This window comes from Hylobates moloch, unplaced genomic scaffold (genome assembly GCF_009828535.3).
Source record: "Hylobates moloch isolate HMO894 unplaced genomic scaffold, HMol_V3 SCAFFOLD_4, whole genome shotgun sequence".
Classification (NCBI taxonomy): domain Eukaryota; kingdom Metazoa; phylum Chordata; class Mammalia; order Primates; family Hylobatidae; genus Hylobates; species Hylobates moloch.
Window position 1 is genome coordinate 41,948,185 of NW_026652279.1, and position 20,493 is coordinate 41,968,677.

Here is a 20,493-nt window from a genome sequence, read left to right on the forward strand (position 1 = left end):
TGTGGGTGAGCCCTCTTGGACTCCCCAGCCCAGTTATGCCTCCAGGTGACTGCAGCCTCGGCCAAGGTCCTGTAGTGCAGAAGAACTCCCTAGCTGAGCCCAGCCAACATGGAAAATCATGTCAGAAAATGAAACAGTGGTGGGTTTAATCCAGTAAGTTTAGGGGAGATTTGTTACATGGCAAGAAATAATGGAAGCAGAACCCCTGTAGTTGGGTTAGAAATAGATTTGAACTGGGGTGATGGGGTGCCAGCCCAGCAGCTGCAGTCCTGCTCCCATGCCACTCTTCCATCACTGCTCCTTTACAGAATGTCGCCCTCTGGGCAGGAAAATGACAGTGACTGGGTGTCTGGTGTGTGCCAGCTACATCTCTCTTTCATGCGAATTTAGTGAGACCAATTAGATGTGTACTTTTAACTGAATACAACTGTGTTTGCTTCTGAGGGCTCCACCTGCTTCTCACAGTGCTTAGTAATCGGTGAAATCTCGTCAGAAGAGGGTTGAAAGGATCATCTCCTGTACTGAGTGAAAGTAAAACACTTCTTCAGAGAGGACTTTGCAAAGATAATTAATTGTAAAATCCAGTATGCAGGGTGAATATTAAAGCTAAGGACTATGTTCTCAGAAAGGAAGAATATAAGTCATTTATTTAATAAATGAGTGAATAAATCAATGAATTTAGTCTTTCTTTCTTTTTTTTTTTTTGATACAGAGTCTTGCTCTTTCACCCAGGCTGGAGTGCAGTGGCGCAATCTCGGCTCACTGCAGGCTCCGCCTCCCGGGGTTCACGCCATTCTCCTGCCTCAGCCTCCTGCGTAGCTGGGACTACAGGCGCCCACCACCTCGCCTGGCTAATTTTTTGTATTTTTAGTAGAGACGGGGTTTCACCGTGTTAGCCAGGATGGTCTCGATCTCCTGACCTCGTGATCCGCCCGCCTCGGCCTCCCAAAGTGCTGGGATTACAGGCGTGAGCCACCGCGCCCGGCCTTGAATTTAGTCTTTCTACGTGACTAAAATTGTCAGTTTGCTGAAGGCATCGTCAGGCTGCACCGAGCACACACAGCCCTGCTCCTCTTCAGGTGAGTGATTCATTGACATTATTTAGCTGGGAGGAGGTGGAGCCAGAATCTCAACCCACGTCAGTCTGACTCCAAAACCTGTGTTCTTAATTCAGTGCTATGCTGCATCCTTCACAAGGTTTGTCTTTGAGTGGGTGAACCGTTTATTAAACTTTCTTCATTTGCATGATTGCCTGCAAACTTTTTCCTAGGTGGTTCACCCCAGACAGGGTCCCTCCATGCCATGGGACTCCTTTAATGTAGCTCTCTGTTCCCATGCAGGAAGTGATTCCCTAAGACCCTCACTCCTTTTCTTGCCATTTCAATTCCAGCTATAGAAGAATGGACCGAGGAACCTTACTGCCACTCTGACCACATCCAGAGGCGTCTTGTCCCATACCCTCTGAAGGGCTTGAGCCCAGGAGTTCAAGACTTGCCTGGGTAATATAGCAAGACCCCATTCTCCACAAAAAGGGGGAAAAAAAAAGACCAAAAAACAACCTATGATTAATGAAAAATAAATGGAAGATAGTATAGACAAAGGGATGAAGGCAAGAAAAGCTTCAAATGAGAACTGTGATCTATGGAAAAGTAAAAGACCCATAATCGCCAAAATAATGTTGAAAGAGAATAACAAAGTTGGAAGACTTACACTTTTTGATTTCAAAACTTATAACAAAGCTAAAATAACCAAGATAATGTGGCATTAGTATAAAGACAGATATAGAGATTGAATCTCATAATTGAGATTCAAGAAATAAACCCTTACTGTTATCATTAATTGATCTCTGGTAAAATATGCAAGGCAATTCAATGGAGGAAAGAACAGCTTTGCTAAAAAATGGTGCTTGGAAAATTGGATATTCACATGCAAGATGAATTAAAGCTCTTATCTCGTGCAATACACAAAAATTTACTCAAAATGGATCACAAAATCATAGACCTAAATGTAAGAGCTGTAACTATAAAACTCTGAGAAGAAAACATAGGAATAAGTTCTTATGGTTAAGGAAAGATTTCTTAGATATGACACCAAAAGCATGAAGGCTTCACGTATTATATGTTTTTTGTTTGTTTGTTTGTTTTTTGAGACAAAGTCTCATCACCCAGGCTGGAGTGTAGTGGTGCAATCTTGGCTCACCACAACCTCTGCCTCCCAGGTTCAAGCGATTCTCCTGCCTCAGCCTCCTGAGTAGCTGGGAATACTGGTGCCTGCCACCACGCCCGGCTAATTTTTGTATTTTTAGTAGAGACGGGGTTTCACCATGTTGGCCAGGCTGGTCTCAAATTCCTGACCTCGGGTGATCCACGCGCCTCGGCCTCCCAAAATGCTGGGATTAGAGGCGTGAACAACCACACCCAGCCTAGTTTTCTTTATAAAGCATATTACTGGTGGTTGGTAAGACAGATTGTCATATTACATTCGGAAGACTTATTCTATTCCTGTCTTTTAAAAGTTTTTTTGTTGTTTGTGTTTGTTTTTTAATCAAAAAATGTGGCACAAAAAAGTTGATAAATTGAACTTCATTGAAATTGAAAATGTTTGTGCTTTCTACACTGTTAATTAAGAAAGTAGAAAGATAAGACACAGACAGAAAATATTTTAAAAATCACATATCCCATAAGGGACTTGTATCCAGAATATATGAAGAACTCTTACAACTCAATAATAGAAGTACAAATAACCCAATTTTAAAATGAGCAAAAGATTAAAATAGATATTTCACCAAAGAAGCTATGAATGACCAATAAACATGTGAAAATATACTCAAGAATATTGGTTATTAGAGAAAAGCAAATTGAAACCACAAAGAAATACCTCTTACAATACACAAGAATGGCTACGAATCAAAAAGGTGTAAGAATCGGTAATAATGTGGAGAAACTGAGCCCTTATGCACTGCTAGCAGGAGTGTAAAATGCTGCAGCCACTTAAGAAAACAATTGCTCAGTCACATAAAATGTTAAACATAAATTCACCATAACTCAGCAATTCCACTTCTACATATCCACCCAAGAGAAATGAAAAGCTATGCCCACACACAGAAACTGTACACAAATGTTCACAGCAGCATTATTCATAATAGCCCAAAACCCGACCCACATATTCATCAACTGGTTCGTGGATCAATAAAATGTGGAATACACCTGGAATACTAATATACAATGAAATTCTATTCAGCAGTTTAAAAGAATGAAGGATACATGCTACAGCACAGATGAACCTTGAAAACATTATTCTAAGTGAAAGAAGTATACCCAAAGACCGCATATTGTATAGCTCCGCTTATATTACATGTCCAGGAAAGGCAAATCCATAGAGAAAGTAGATTTGTGGTTGCCTGTGGCTGAAAGTGGAATAGAGAGTGGCTGCAAATGGACATGAGGTTTCTTTTTTCTTTTTTTTTTTTTTGAGACGGAGTCTCGCTTTGTCGCCCAGGCTGGAGTGCAGTGGCGCGATCTTGGCTCACTGCAAGCTCCGCCTCCCGGGTTCACGCCATTCTCCTGCCTCAGCCTCCCGAGTACTTTTTGGAGCATAGATATGTCCTGGAATTAGATTTTGATGATAGCTGCACAACTCTAAATATACTAAAAGTTATTCAATTGTTCACTTAAATGATTAGACTTTACGATACATAAGCTATCTCTCAATAATGCTATTTTTAAAAATAATCAACTGGACATTTCTGGACATTCCAGAAATTAACAGTACAATATCTGAAACTGACAACTCATTGGATGTTTTAACAACAGATTGAATCAGCAACAGACAGTGACAGCGAATTCAAAATTAGATCAACAGAAAATATATAAACCAAAGCACAGAAACAAACAAAAAAGAGCATTAAGAAAAGAACAGGGTGTAAGAGACACACAAGACTCAGTGAAATAGCCTAACATATGTTACGGACACAAGACTGGGACAGAAGCAATCTGGGAAAACACACTTGCCAAGAAGTTTTTGAAACTAATGAAAGAAGGATTAAAAACACACATACCTACCCATACACCTACCCACACATCATAAAATTGCTGGAAATCAATGACAAGAAAACGAATCTTACAAATAACCAGAAAAACAAAATTAACCACAAAGAAATAAAACTAAGATTAATGGTTGACTTTTCAGTTGAAATTGTAAAACAGAAAAGACAATGGATTGATATCTTTATTGCTATCCAAGAATTTGACCAACAGTTTAATTATCCTTCTATAGTAAAGGCAAAATAAAGACATTTTCAGACAAAGACTGAAGAAATTGTTGCCAGCAGATACTTGCATTACAAGTAATACCAAAGAAAGTTATCCTGGCAAAAGCCAGTGGGGAGCATGGAACTTCAGGAGGGAATGTGGAGAACTAAAAAGGGTAAATATGTGGGTGCATATAAAACAATATTGAAGGTTTAAAACTACAATAATAATAATGTCCTGTATATGCTCTATTTTAGAGATATGTATGTATGTATCTGTGTGTGTAGATATGCATATACAGAGAATTGAAATAGTGATGAATTTGGGGTTGGAATTATTTTTATTTTCTCCTCTATAATTGCCTGTATTTCCTCAGTTTTCCCTTTCCTTTTTAGAGTAAGAGTCTGATGGCTGAATGCCTGGAGGCTGACACCCTAGAGCACCACCTAAACAGCTTGAAGAAGGAGGTATGGCAGATGCAGAGGAAGGGCCGTGACACCTCCTGCCTGGCCCACTGAACTCTCCCATAAACAGGTTGTTCCTGCTGCTTCCTCACGAGGCCATTTCCTTTCTGTGAGTGCTGATTTTCAGTATAAGATCCCCTGTGTTTGTTTGGGGGTAGTGGAGGAGCATTTAGGACTTCATAAGAATGAGAAGGGGACACACACACACACACACACACATACGTCTTTGTGCAGTTACTTCGTTTGCTAAGAGGCCCCAAATCCCCTATTAAAGGGAGAAGGGAGGTCTTCCATGAATGACACACACATAAACATGGGAATGACTGATTGTGACCAAACAGGACCCAGCTGGCCAGTAGCGTCCTGGAGGTCAGAGGACTTCGTTTTTTGCTCCCGGCAGCTGGAGATATAGTGGGCATTGTCTTGTTGTCATAGTCAGGAGGCCATGTCCTAGCCCTTGCCACTGATGTGAACTAACTCGCTTTACTCACTAACTTTTCTATGCTTAGTGTCCCTACAATAAAATGGAAGCTGCTAAAAAGAGGCTGACATGGCTTTGGGCATGAAGAGGAAGAGGAGAGTGCACTGCTGCAGGGGCTTTTGCCTTAGACAGATCTGGCAGGGCAAGAAGTGAGGGGAGAGAAGGCAGGAAGGAACCGGAAAGGCAGACGCCACGCTGAGGCCGGGCTAGGGAAAGCCCCCAGGAGAGCATGCCCTCCAGAGAAGACAAGTTTGAACGTGGAGGGAAAGAAATGAAGAAGAGCGGTGCGACTGGAGATAGCAATGGAGGGGAATTTAAAAGAAAATGTGTGTGAAGTTTCTGCTACAGAAGGAGCAAGGCTCCCAGGAGTATGTAGAGAGGAGAGGAATAGAGTTGGGAGGGAAGGGAAAAGGGGAAAGCAGTACAAGGCTTGAGTGAGCTCAGAGCTGGACAATGGAGCAAGGAAGGGATGCGAGCAGTGTTGTAAGGATTAGAACTAGACAGAACCTGCTGGGTGGAACATGACCAACAGAGGACAGTGGGTTCCAAGGAGGCTCAACACAGGGACTCTTGCAAGTCCCCTGTCTTGGGGCTGGGAAAGGAGTCAGGGAGAAATTTCAGGTCATGTCAGGCTGAATAAGACCCTGCTTCAGTTACAGGGACCTGGGGTTTTCTGATCAACAGGGGATTAAACCATGAAGTGCAGCACACTTGGTGTGAGTGTTTAAATGATTTGAGATGATTCAGTGGTACAGGGTAGATCACAACTACAAACTAGAAAAAAATCACAAAGTTGAACCTGTTCCTCCCCCTGCAGAAGAAACACGAGGAAGGGAAGGACTAAAGGGAGGTGCTGGGAGAAGACTTTGTGCCTTGGGGGAAAGTGAGAGGCAGGGAGGTGATCCACTAGTGATCTTTGGAGTCAAATATTTAGAGACTCGGGGTGAGAACACGGGTGAGTGCTGCAGATACATCTGGGCCAAATTGGAATTGGGTACAGACATGGGAAGTGGTCATCTTTAGTGCAAGAAAGAATGAAACGATCAGTAGAAGGTGCAAGACACTGCCTATTAGGTTGGTAAGTTTAGTGACGATGTAGGGCAAAAGAGAAAATCCCACTATATATTTCTAGCAAAATACTAGAAGGGGGATGATCTACGGGAGAGAAGCCCTTGTCAGGGTGTGGTGGGATATAGTTTGAGAAACACAGAGGGAAAACTAAGGCAGTGAGAATGGGGGAATTGTAGTTTAGAAAGAGTCAAGAAGCCAAGTGAAAGAAACTCAAGCAGAAGAACAGAACCCGGCCTTGACTATTTCCAGGCACTGGCAATGGGAGGGAGGAGGCAGCATTAGGAGATGAGGAAGGCGGATTAACGGGGAGCCCAGAGAAACTGCAGGTGATGGGCATGTTTCTTAAGAGAGTAGGAGAAAAGAAGAGGGCTGCTGGCCATGCGGAGGCTAGAGAAGAGTCACAAAGAAAGGCAGACACACAGCAGTGCTGTGTGGTCGTAAACAAGGGAGGCAGGGCTGACTGGCTGAGCAGAGCAGCAGACTGAAGGAATTCACAGTACAATGCCTCAGAGTCCTTTTATCTCCCTCTCCTGCCCCACCCTCTTCCCGTCCCCCTGCAGGCACACAAAGCTTATCTGTTACTGAGGCATCCCTTAAGGTCTGCCTACGTTGCACTTTGCCCTGCTAAAGGACTCTCCAGGGTCACAGGTGGAGAGTCGCTGTCTGGGACACAGCTAGTCTCCACTTCTGCACCTGCCCAGCTCCCTTACTGGCCTGTAAACTGACCAACCCCAGCCAAGAGCCGACTCCCCAACTAGTGGTGTTTGGAAGAGAAATTTCATCTAGTGTTCAGGTTAGTCAATGGGCGAGTAGAGGTGCCCTTTAGTCAGCTTACGTGAGTTCTGAGGCTTACACAATTTGGGCAGTCCTATTTTATTTTATTTTACATTATTTAATTTAATTAATTTATTTATTTTAAGACAGAGTTTGAATCTTGTCACTCAGGCTGGAGTGCAAAGGCGTGATCCTCTGCACACTGCAGCCTCTGCCTCCTGGGTTCAAGTGATTCTTCTGGCTCAGCCTCCCGAGTAGCTGGGACTACAAGGCATGGACCACTACACCAGATTAATTTTGTATTTTCAGTAGAGACAGGCTTTTCACCATGTTGGCCAGGCTAATCTTGAACTCCTGACCTCAGGTGATCCACCTGTCTTGGCCACCCAAAATGCTGGGATTACAGGCATGAACCACGGCACCTGGCCTGGGCAGTCCTATTTAAGAAAAAAGAATATAGGCCAGGTGTGGGGGCTCATGCCTCTAATGTCAGCACTTTGGGAGGCTGAGGTGGAAGGATCAATTGTGAGGAGTATGAAACCAGCCTGGACAATATAGCAAGACCCTATCTCTTAAAAAAAAAGAAAAAAAAGGCTGGGTGAGTGGCTCACACCTATAAACTCAGCACTTTGGGAGGCCAAAGTGGGAGGATCACTTGAGTCCAGGAGTTCAAGATATGCCTGGGTGACACGGTGAGACCCTGTCTCTACAAAAAAATTTAAAAATTAGCCAAGTGTGGTGGCACATACCTGTGGTCCCAGCTACTCAGGAGGCTGAGGTAAAAAGATTACATGAGCCCAGGAGGTTGAGGCTGCAGTGAGCCATGTTCACACAACACCAGTCTGGGCAGCAGAGTGAGACTCTCAAAAAAAAAAAAACACCCCCCCAAAAAAAAACAAACAAAAAAACTCAGCTGGGCATGTTGGTGCATGCCTGTAGTCCTAGCTACTTGGGAGTCTGAGGTGGGAGGATTGCCTGAGCCCAGGAGTTCAAAGCTGCGGTGAGCTAGGATCATGCCACTGCATTCCAGCCTGGGTGACAGAGTGAGACCCTGTCTAAAAAATAATTTTAAAAAATATGAAATTACAAATACAAAATTATGTACCAAAGAGAATATTTGTAAGAAAGAATGAGAAAAGAAATCACAACAAATGACAAACATTAAAAAGGACAAGTAACAACATCACAGAATTCAGAAAAATGTCATAACTGTTTCATTAACTAATTGCCTGGCATGCCTCTATAATGTTTTTGATTGTGTCCTTATGGTAGATAGAATAATGGCGCTCAAAGATGCCTGCACCCTTATCCCCAGAACATGTGAATATGTTTCCTTATATGGCAAAAGGGACTTTGCAGATGTGATGAGGGTACAGAACCTGGAGATGGGGAGTGTCCTGAATTATCCAGGCAGGCCTAGTCTAATCACACGAATCTTAAAATTAGAAAAACTTTCCTGGGTTTGATCAGAGAAAGAGACGTGATGTGGAAAAAGGGTCAGTTGCTAAGTTGCTGGATTTGAAGATGGAAGAAGGGGCTGTGAGCCACGGATTGCCATGGCATCTAGAAGCTGGAAGAGGTGAGGAAACTGATCCTCCCTTACAGCCTCCAGAAGGCAGCCTCCACTGATTGGGCAGAGTTGGGATCGCTTGGCCCACAGTGGTCTTGTCCTGCCTCTCTGCTGCAATGTAACTCTTTAATCTTGCCTGAGTGGCAAGGATTGAGGCTGTTCATTTTCCTTGCGGTAACTCTGGAGGGGAAAAAAGTGGACTTTGGCTAGAAGAGAATGGGTGGGCAGCAGGTTTCCAGAGTTATAGTGAGATCTGATTGTGTTAGTCCATTTTGTGTTGCTACAAACGAATCTGAGGCTGGGTAATTTATGAAGAAAAAAGGTTTGTTTGGCTCATGCTTCTGAAGGCTGTACAAGCGTGGCACCAGCATCTGCTTCTGGTGAGGTCTCAGGAAGCTTCCAAGCATGGTAGAAGGTGAAGCGGGAGCCAGCATGTCACACAGCAAGAGGGAGCAAGAGAGAGAGGAGGTGCCGGGCTCTTTAAACAACCAGCTCTTGTATGAACTAAGAGTGAGAATCACTCATGACCGAGGGTACCAAGCCAGTCATGAGGGATCCACCCCCATGACCAAACACCTCCCACTAGGCCTACCTCCAACATTGGAGGTCACATTTCTTTTTTTTGTTTTGGTTTTTGAGATGGAGTCTTGCTCTGTCAGCCACTCTGGAGGGCAGTGGTGCGATCTCGGCTCACTATATCCTCTGCCTCCTGGGTTCAAGTGATTCTCCTACCTCAGCTTCTGGAGCAGCTGGGATTACAGGCATGCGCCACCACGTCCAGCTAAATTTTGGAATTTTTTTTTTTTTTTTTAGAGATCTGAAATGATTTTATCTGTATTTCCTTCACTTTAAGCCAATCATGAAATTTCACAGTGATTTCTGGGGTGGAGGCAGAAGGAAGGGAGTGTTAAGAATCACTGGGGCTCTGGCCTAGTTGGCCCACAGAGGTGCAGGCAGGGTGGGCCCTCACTGGGGCAGCTGGAGGAGCACGGACTGCCCTGCCAGCAGATTGGTGATGTTCCAAGAGCGAGGGAGCTGGTACGTGATGTCCTCCGCAGCTTCCAGCTTGCACAGCTCCATCAGGCCGTCCCCTGCAGTGGCCAGTGAGTTCTGGCCCTCTCTGCCTCCTGCTGAACCACCTGTTTGGCTTCCACTGCTTCTGTGAACTCCTTCCCGAAGGTCAGATGTGTCAAAGACACACTGTCCAAGATGAGCCCAAAGCTGGCTGCTCGCTCTGTAAGGCCGTCGCTCACCTGCCTGGAGACCAGCTCTCTCTGGGTGATTAGTTCTCCAGCATCAACGCGAGCCACCACTGACTTGAGGATCTCGGTAGTGATGGATGGCAGCACACGCTCATCATAGTCTTCTCCGATGCTAGTGAAGATGCGAGGAAGCTGGCTAGTGACAGCCCCAAAGAGGATGCACAGTATGATGTTGACATTCTGTAAATCTTTGCTACCAGTGATGACTGGCACATTACGTGGTTGAGAACAGTGGTCAAAGATAATTGGTTTCTGTACCCATGGTATGAGAAAGTGAGTCCCTTACCCTACCACAACGTCCTGTACTCCACAGAATCAGTCAAAGATGACAGTTCTGTGCCCAACATCCACGTTATATAAGGCAGAGTTCACCATGCCTTCTGCAACAGCTAAGGCCAGCCCAAACTTGCCGATGGACTCAAACACTTGGCAGCTATGTTTTCTTCTGTTGAACCCTCTCACACCTGTTTCCATTCTGAATTCCACATCTAATTTTTGTATTTTTAGTAGAGATGGGGTTTCACCATGTTGGCCAGACTGGTCTCAAACTCCTGACCTCAAGTGATCTGCCCGCCTCAGCCTCCCAAAGTGCTGGGATTACAGTTGTGAGCCACTGCGCCCAGCCTGGAGGTCATATTTCAACATGAGATTTGGAAGGGACAAAACATCCAAACCATATCACTGATTTTGACAAGAGACCCATCGAGTAACTTTTTTTTAGGACAGGGATGATCAAAGAATGCTTTTGATAGAAAATAGTATTACTTCCTTCCTCCATCAGAAGAAGACAGGTGTGTCACATGAGCTGTCAACATTGGTGAAGCAATTACACAAGGGGACAAATGGTGTTACATAGGAGTGTTCACAGCCTCCCACCTCTCCTTGTACAGGAGACTCTCACAGATGTTAATCTAGCCTGACCTTGCAGGAGGAGGCCACTCTGGAGGCCAAGCCCACCCCAAACCTGCTCTCAGAGGAGCACCTGGTGCCCAAACAAAGGTCCATAGGCCTTCTGGGGCCGTGAGGGATGGTGTAATTGCTCTGTCCCGGGGACAAGTAATTCCCTGACCCATTTAGATCCTCTTCTAGTAAGTCTGGATGTCAGACATACAGACAGAGCTAAGTTATAAGGTCTGCTGGCTGGGCTGCTGCCTAGGGGGCTGCCATATTCAAAGACACCAAAACATTATTGGAACGAATCAGACATCAGGTGAATTTTAAATTGCCTCCTTTCCTACCAAAGCAGTCATCACCCTGAGGTGGAGACTTAAAACACTCCTTGACAATGCAGACTAGTATCTGTACGGTGCTCAGGGACACTCACATGCCTGTCACACAGGGCCACTCCAGCCAACCCAAACCTGAGGACAGCCCATTGAAGTTGGCAGACAGAGCCAGAAATGGAATAATATGTGGTTTAGGGCTGTTTGCAAGGAAGAAATGTACTGTTTTATTATGTAAACACTTAAACATGCCTTCCAAGAAGTTGTGTGGTTTGGAAAATTACATAGAATAAATTACTTATTTTGACCATAAAGACCATAGTACACATTTAAAAGAACATCACTTGCCAACAAGCACGTGAAAAAGTACTCAACATCATTAATCACAAGGCAAATGCAAAGGGAAACCGTAATGAAACATCACTTTACACTCAGGATGGCCGCTATCACATAAACAGAAAATAACAAGTGTTGGCAAGGCTGTAGACAAATGGGAACCCTGGACTCAGGTGGTAGGAATGTAAAAATGGTGTAGCCATTATAGATAACGATATGGCAATTTCTCAGAAAATTGAAATAGAATTATCATATAATTCAGCAACCATTTCTGGATGTATATCGAAAAAGAACTGAAATCGGGGTCTTGAAGAGATATTTGTACACTGATGTTCACAGCAGCACTGTTCACAATAGACAAAATGTAGAAGCAACACAAATTTCATCAATTGATGAATGGATAAACAAAACATGGGACATACTACCATAGAATATGAGTCAGCCTTAAAAAAAAGGAAATTCTAACACATGCTACAATATGGATGAACCTTGAGGACATTATGCTAAGTGAAATAAGCCAGTCACAGAAAGACAAATTTGAGGTATAGTAGTCAAGCTCATGGAAGCAGAAAGTAGAATGGTGGTTGCCAGGGGCTGTGGGCTGAGGGGAATGGGAGTTGTTTAATGGGTAGAGTTTCCATTTTTAAAAGATGAAAAACCTCTGAAGATTGGCTGCACAACGATGAAAACATACTTAACATTATTGAGCTATACACTTAGAAATGCTTAAGACGGTAAAATTTATTATTTGAATTTTACCAGAATTAATTAATTAATTTTTCAATCCTGCTCCTTCTGTATATTTTACCACAAACTAAAAAAAGAACATCACCAAATAAATGTTGATCAAATATTTAAAGAATATTTAAATTGAATTTAAATTGAAAGGGAAGCCAAAATAGTAGACTGGTTGGGGTGTCTCAGTCCTGCCCTGTGCATGGCAGCCACAGTGCACTCAGAGAGAAGGCAGGACAGGGAAGCTGTGAAGCAGGAAGGACCCCGAGGAAACAGAAGCTGTGAGGAGGAGAAGCAGCAGAAAGAAAGGAAACAAAGGAAAGTAACATCAGTAGTTGATATGGTTTGTCTGTGTTCCCACCCAAATCTCATCTTGAATTGCAGCTTGCATGATGCTACATATGTAGGAGGGACCTGGTGGGAGGTAATTGAATCATGGGGGCAGTTTCCCCCACTGTTCTCGTGGCAGTGAATAAGTCTCATGGGATCTGATGGTTTTATAAGGGGAAACCCCTTTTGCTTGGTTCTCATTCTCTCTCTTGCCTGCCACCATGTAAGACATGCCGTTTGCCTTCCACCATGTTTGTGAGGCCTCCCCAGCCACATGAAACTGTGAGTCCATTGAACCTCTTTTTCTTTGTAACTTACCCAGTCTCAGGTATGTCTTTATCAGCAATGTGAACATGGACTAATACAGTAGTTTAAAAGCACTACAAAAACGAAGGAAAAGATAACCATGTCAATTAAACTGCATTTGATCCCAACCTGAGTTCTGAACTATATTTTAATCTCTAGGAGGTCAGGGCCCTGGCAGTTGAGATTTTTGCCTTCCTTCTCTCCCATGCCTGCTTCAGAAGTGCCCCTGTTTAAGGTAACCTGGAGCCTATGCTTACAATCCAAGAGAGTGATCCTCCAGCTTTCATGTACATACAGATCACCCAGGAGCTTATGAAAATGCCAATTCCCATTCAGTAGGTCTGTGGTGGGTCTGAGCTTCAGCATCTCACAAGCTCCCAGGTGAGCTGATGCTATGGGTCTGCAGTCCATACTTGCAGTAGCAGCAGGACCTAAGAAATCCAACTAACCAGACAGAAAATTGGCAGTACACAAACAGACTGGCATGGAGGAGATGATCTTGTCAATAAAAACAACTTCATGGTGCTAGGAAATAAAATAAATAATCAAAGAGATATGTGAAATGACTCACATTATAAATTGTTGTTTAAAGTCAATATACAGGCCGGGCACAGTGGCTCACACCTGTAATCCCAGCACTTAGGGAAGCTGAAACAGGAGGATCATTTGAGGCCAGGAGTTCGAGACAAGCCTGGGCAATATAGCGAGATGCCATCTCTACAAAAAAATAAAAAATTAGCCAAGTGTGGTGACATGGGCCCTGTAGTCCCAGCTACTTGGGAGGCTGAGGCAGGAAGAACACTTGAGCCCAGGAGGTCAAGGCTACAGTGGGCCATGATTGTCCCACTGCACTTCAGCCTGGGCAAGAGAATGAGAACTTGTCTCAATCAAATGATAATAGATAAATAAGTTTGTATATATAATGGCCAGGGATGGTGGCTCACACCTGTAATCCCAATGCTTAGGGGGGCTGAGGCAGGAGGATCACTTGAGGCCAGGAATTTCAGATGAACCTGGGCAACAAAGTGCGACTCTGTCTCTACCAAAAATAAATTTAAAAAGTGTCTGGGCATGGTGGCACACACCTGTAGTCTCAGCTATTTGGGGGGCTGAGGCGGGAGGATTGCTTGAGCCCAGGAGTTCGAGACTGCAGTGAGCCATGATCATACCACTGCTCTCCAGCCTAGGTGACACAGTAAGACCCTGTCTCTTAAAATAATAATAATAATTTTTTAAAGTCAATATACATTTGAGGGTGAGATAGTTCCTTCCTAGGAAAAGGATGTGGGGAGGACATACAGATATATTTAGTCTTCAAAGAAGTCAAAGCACAAGCTTTGGAACCAGGTCACTGAGATTATGGGAAGAGAAGAGTGGGCAACTTGAAGTTGAAGCAACAGAGTCTAAGTAAAAGGGGGTAAATGGTTAAAAAAACAAAAAACGATAATCTTTGGGATAGAAACTCTTGGAGATAACAGGATTATATTTAATTATGTGTGTGTATACATACATATATATACATACACACATGATTATATTTAATCATGTGTGTACACACACATATATATACACACATGCATAATTAAATAGATATATGTAATCATCCTACTATCTCCAAGATACACATACACACACACACACACACACACACACACACACACACGCACACACACATATTAATAGCAGAACTGACCAGAGGATAAAGAGAAAAAAGCAGGTAAGGGGAACGTAATATAAGAATACTGAATTTCTAAGATGCAGGCAAGTGATGCCTATAAAACCGTTGGCGTTGTTCAGTGAAGGGAGATGTTTGGTGAATTTAACTCACATTTGCACAAGTTTTGCTGTTTACAAAATGATTTCAAAATTACAACTTCATGTCAAGGTGTCTGGGAGGAAGGCAGGGCAGGGCTTATCCCAAGTTGAATAAGGGAGTCGGGGGCAGGGCAGTTCTTATTATCCCTTTTGCAAATGAGGAAACTGGGGCTCTGGGGTGTGTTCCAGTTCATGAAGTCAATTAATGACGGAACTTTTTTTTTTTTTTTTGGAGGCAGTCTCACTCTGTCCCCTAGGTTGGAGTGCCATGGTACGATCTCTGCTCACTGCAACCTCCACCTTCTGGGTTCAAATGATTCTCGTGCCTCAGCCTCCCGAGTAGCTGGAATTACACGTGTGTGCCACCACACCTGGATGATTTTTGTATTTTTAGTAGAGACGGGTTTTCGCCATGTTGGCCAGGCTGGTCTTAAACTCCTGACCTGAAGTGATCCACCCGCCTCTGCCTCCCAAGGTGCTGGGATTACAGGCATGACCCACCATGCCTGGCCAGAACATCTTTTCTTTTCCCTTATTCTGATTCTGCCTGTCATGTAGATAGATACGTGATGCAAGTTGTTTTTTCACAGAATTCATGGGGACAAAATGAGGCTATATGTTTTAAATTCTTTATGAAACAAATCAAGTATTATTCACAAAAGCCTCCTCATTGGCCCTGGCGTGGGGCAGGCCTCCAGAGGAAACTCAGATAGCCAAAGTCACAGTTTATGAATTCAAGAAAGAGAAGTCAGCTGCTATCTTCAGGGGGCCATAAATGAAAATTGGCCTTTATGCTTCCTGGGACTTGGTCATCAGATCCAAGAGGTCAGAAGGTTGCTAGACACAGATCAGAGTTGAGAGCTGCCATCAGCCCAGGTCATAAGTACACACAGTACCCTCTTCCAATATTTAACAGGACACAGTGGCCTCTGAGTTAACTGCCTATCTTATCAATACATGTGTAGTGCCAGTATTGCCTGTGGTTTTATAGTTTGACTCTTTGGAACTTACACAGATCCAGGAAAATTATTTCAAACATTACATGAGGGATTTGGATATGTCTCTTTATGTCAGTTTCCAGCTGGAGATTCAGTTTGTTATATCGATGTTTCAAAGAGGTTCAGGAGGTGTTGCAGGGAACTTTTCCCAGCCCCCTTCAAATTGTGCCACCTAAAAAGCCCCTGTATGCAAGAGGGGTTCCCTACACATTCCTCCTGTCCTGCCCAGGTTGTGCCCAGGACACCAATATCTGAAGTGTGAGGGCAAGAGTCTGATGGCTCAACAAACAGAACATGGCAACCACGCTAAGAATTTGAATTAATGTTGTCCACGTTCCCTGAATTTATTGTTCTTTTTAATGGAAAAATCATGGGTCTGCATTCCAAAGGTCCTAGTGGCTACTGGGTCATCTCTGCTTCCATCACCCTTGGGATGAGCTATATAATTAACTATGGAGATATGATAAGAAAATTAATAAATGCTGAATAGCATTTAATAAAACTCAATATTCATTCATGATTTAAAATTCTTGGTTAACCAAGAGGAATAGAAGAGAGGTTCACTAACTTGATATGGAATAGTTACTAAACACTTTTACTATGTATCTTACTGGAGAAGCATTAGAATCAATGTCATTAAAATAAAAAATAAAGATTTTATTGCTGGCACTATTATGGAGAAGTTGGTTAGAGAAAATCCTCCTGGTATACAGCACCCAGAAATACTAAATTTTTAAGAGTGTCATTTTTCATGCAGGATTGAGCTGGTAGAAAAGTAAAGGAAGTCTCAAGAGGCCAAAATTTATAAGATTATGCTAAGCCAGAGGCATGAGAAAGGGGAGTCATGATCATCCTGCGGTTTTCTGGACTCCTGTAGGCCTGGGGCCTGGATTTTAATGGTAGAATAGGGCACAAAGCCCAGAGCCTAACCAGATCATAGACTGTAAACTCAAGATCCCCTAAGAGTGACATCCTCAGTAGAAACCATGGAGGGAGACAGGTCTATCCCAGGCCTTCTCAGCCTTGGCTCTGGGTAGAGCAAAAAGAAAAGTCTCCTTTGAAATTCTTAACAACAGGCCTGCGATCAAGAAAGTTTGGGTCAGGGTTCTCACTATTCGTGTGGCCAGTAGACCCCAAGCTTATGGTGGTCCCAGTTAGTTCTGTCCTCAGGTTCCTGGCAAAAGCAAAAATAAATCCTCTAGAGGAAAACAATTTCAATCTCAACAAACCCCAAAGAGAAGGTTCCAAATGAGTTCATAGTACAAAATAAAAATGGAAATCAGGAACATGACAAGAATGCCTAGGACATCTAAGTGTTTGTAAACAGTATCCCCTAGAATTGTGCAGTATACAACCCACACAACTGTATGCATCAGTTCTGAGACTATCTTCTTTCATGGCTACTACTCAGCATTATGCTGGATGGCCAAGAAAAACCAGTAAGACACAAAAAATTAAGGTTTGTAAAGATTGGAAAGGAAGGAGCAAAACTCTCACTATATATAGATGATATGTTTGTCTAACTAGATATTCCAAAGGAATCAACTGATAAGCTTTTATAACTATTAAGAGAATTCCATAAGGTAACTAGGCAAAATATCAAAACACGAAATAGATTTTCTATTTATTGGGGGAAAAAATCAAGTAGAAAAGGTAAACATTATAGTGGAAATTGGCTCAGGAATAGGAAATAAATACAAAAGGACACAGAAATGGACATGTGTAAGTGGGAATTTAGTACATGATAGAGGTGACATTTCAAACAAATAGGAAAAAGACGGACTTTTCAATAAATACATTGAAATAATGTATTGCAGTACATTGAAATAATGTATTGCAATAAGTGCCAGGTGAATAAAGACTAACTTTTTAAATAAAAGTATTACAGGAAGGTGCACCAAAGTAGCTTCATAATCTTGGAAGTTGAGAAATCTTTTAAAAATCAGCCTCAAAGAGTAATATCCAGAAAGAGGGAAACTGACAGATTCAACTACATCAAACTAACAACAACAATAATAGTAAAAATTTCTGTTGGCTAAAAAGTATGATTTAAACAAGGCTTAGAGAGAATATTACACACATATCAAATAATTTGCATGAGAATAAATAACAAACTCCTACAAAGAAGTAAAAAAATCCAACACAAAATAAGCTAAGGATATGAATAGGTAATTTAAGAAGAGAAATACAATGGCCAAGAGGGGTCCTATAAAAAGAATGCTCAACTTCATGAATAATCAGGGAAATTAAAATATTGAAATAACGGGTTGTCATTTGCACTAATTCAATGGAAAAAATGATAAAATACTGAATAAACAGGCAAGCATTGTTTGGAGTGTGGAGGAACAGTAACTATCCTTCTCTGCTGGTGGGAGTACAGTTGGTTCGGGCACTGTGGAGGGCTGTTTGGCAGCCAAAAATTGAACCACATATATCCTGTGATGTGGCAATTCAACTTCTCAGTAGTTCCTCTAGTGCAATACTTGCACATGTCTACAAGCAGACAAAACACAGTGAGGTTCATTGGTAAGACTGAAACATTGGAAAAGCTTAAATATCTATCAAAAAGAAAATGGCTAAAAAGAAGTGTACACTGTGAAATATGACATAGCAGTTAAAATAAATGAAGTAGAGCTCTACACAGATATGGAAAGTCTCCAAGTCATGCTATTGAGTGGAAAAACAGAATTAGAACAACATGACAACAGATATGTTTAATAGTACATCTATGCATAGATGGACACACACACAGACACAATAGTCTGGCAGTAAATATATCTCACTAAGTACTTTTGGGGAAACTGGAGATTAGGATTGACAGAATGGCCAAAGGTGAATTTAGGTTTATCTACACTGCTTTCTCATTTTCAAGGAGCATGAAATGATGTATTACTTTATAATTTAAAAAGTTATTACCTAAAAAACCTAGTCTAGTCAGTTTTGTGGTTGTCTTGGGTTTATTCCATGATAATTTTGGAACAAGCTGACAGCTTTTAGATCAGGAGTTGGCAAACGTTTTCTGTTAAAGGCCAGAAAGTTAATATTTTAGGCTTTGTGGGCCATACTGTCTCTTTTGCAACTGGTCAATTTTGCTGTTGTAGGGCAAAAACAGCCATATACAATACATAACGAATGGGCATGGCTGTGTTCCAATAAAGCTTCATTTATAAAAACAGCTGGTGGGCCAGAGTTAGCCTGTGAGCCATAGTTTGTCAACCCCAGGTTTAGACTTTTGTGACACAACTAAAATATTTTTAAAGCATATTTGTGTACCGAAAAATACTTTTTCCCATTAACCAACCGATTAAATAAGCCTCTGAGGCCTCCCTTAGCATCCTTTCAACTCTGGCCACGTCATTAGAGGCCATGTGGGAGAGGAATAGGGCCTGCTATCGTTGATTCGTTGAGTCAAGACTCAGTGGCCTCAGAGGTGTCTGTTGACCTGTCCTAGATATGGAGTGGCCTTAAAGCAATGCCTCTGGCCATAGCTTCAGCCGAGCTGGGCTGTAATGCGGAGAGAAGAAGGACTTGGTGGCACTGAGCACATGCAGGCAAGACTCGGTTCTATGGGAGAAGGTGCCCTTTCAATAGTAGAGGTAGAAAACTCACTGGTCTGAGGCAACTCAGCCGCAGCACTGTGCAGGGGTGTGGCAGGTGCTCTGAGGGGCCCCTCCTTGAGGTGGTGAGTCCTGGTGACTGTCATGCTGCTGTCCTTGGCCTCAGGGGGCTGCCAGCACTAACCCAGCAGGCCAAAAGGAATCAGGACTGAGTTGCTCCCAGTTCCCATAGTCCCCAGCTCCCACAGTCCTGGAGGGTGGTATTTCCTGGGTCCAGGGACTCCAGCCCTGTAACAGGGAGCTGGTTGTATGTGTGACTTGTGGTAACTCATGCAGTAGTTGAGGCTTCTCCTGTGGTGATTTTTCTAGGAGGCTAGTGCAGGACCAGAAAGCATCAGTAATGGGGCTCAACATTAAGTGATTGTTTCCATGCTTTTTTTTCCAACCTAGAAATGAGGAGACAGCAGCAAGGCCAACATGATTCATGACCCACTGTGATGCTGACCTCAAACAGAAGGTATATTTGTGTTCACACACATCTTTTGGATGGAGCTGAAGGGCGGTCAGCCCCCAGCAAAAGAGAAAGAAAGAAAAACCATACCTGCTTGGTGGTAAGTTCTTTGCTCTGACTTCTCCCCTGGGGTCCACTTTGAACAATCCAGTGCAAAGGATCGATCAAGGAGTAGCTTTACCAAGGAGCTGCTGCCTTGTTCAGGACAGGAGTATTAGCTTATTCTCTTGCTTTTCTCACTGTGAACACTTGGCTTGCAGGCTGAGGCCGAGATTCCCACTGAAGTAAAGGCAGTGCTTCCTCTTCCCGTCCTAGTCATAGGTTATGATTTCCCCGGATATGAGACAATCTCATCTCTCACCTATATTTCAGTCCAAGTCAGATGTAGGCACTAAGCGGCCCCATTGCCACTCCTAAGTCCCAAGTCCAGCACTTGAACTAGCAAATGAAGAGATTACCGTATTTACTCTCATTATGTTCTCCCTACTTTTTTCTTTCAGGTCTCTTCACTATAAAAACATAGGAGAAGGGGAAGAGAGTGGCAAATATCCGCTTTGTCTAAGTAATTCTGAGCATATTTCATCAGTCTGAGGGTGTCTGTCCTTTACCACAAGGGGCAACATTAATTTGAACCTAGATCTCCTAACACTTCCTCCTTTGTTGAAACCACCTCCCTGGATAGTGTTACTTGATGTGAAAGTGAGCAAAGTATTGATTTATGACGGTGCCAATCACCAGCATGGTTATGTAAGAGGGAGGCAGGCACACAGGGAGAGGGAAAGGGTGTGAGATGAGGGGGCTGAGCACAGT

General features: G+C 43.0%; 1 pseudogene; it reads right to left on the reverse strand.

Annotated features, from left to right (window-relative positions):
* Nucleotides 1-9,576: 9,576 nt before the first annotated feature.
* LOC116467417 (prohibitin 1-like) lies at nt 9,577-10,346 on the reverse strand (annotated as a pseudogene).
* Between the last annotated feature and the right edge of the window lie 10,147 nt (nt 10,347-20,493).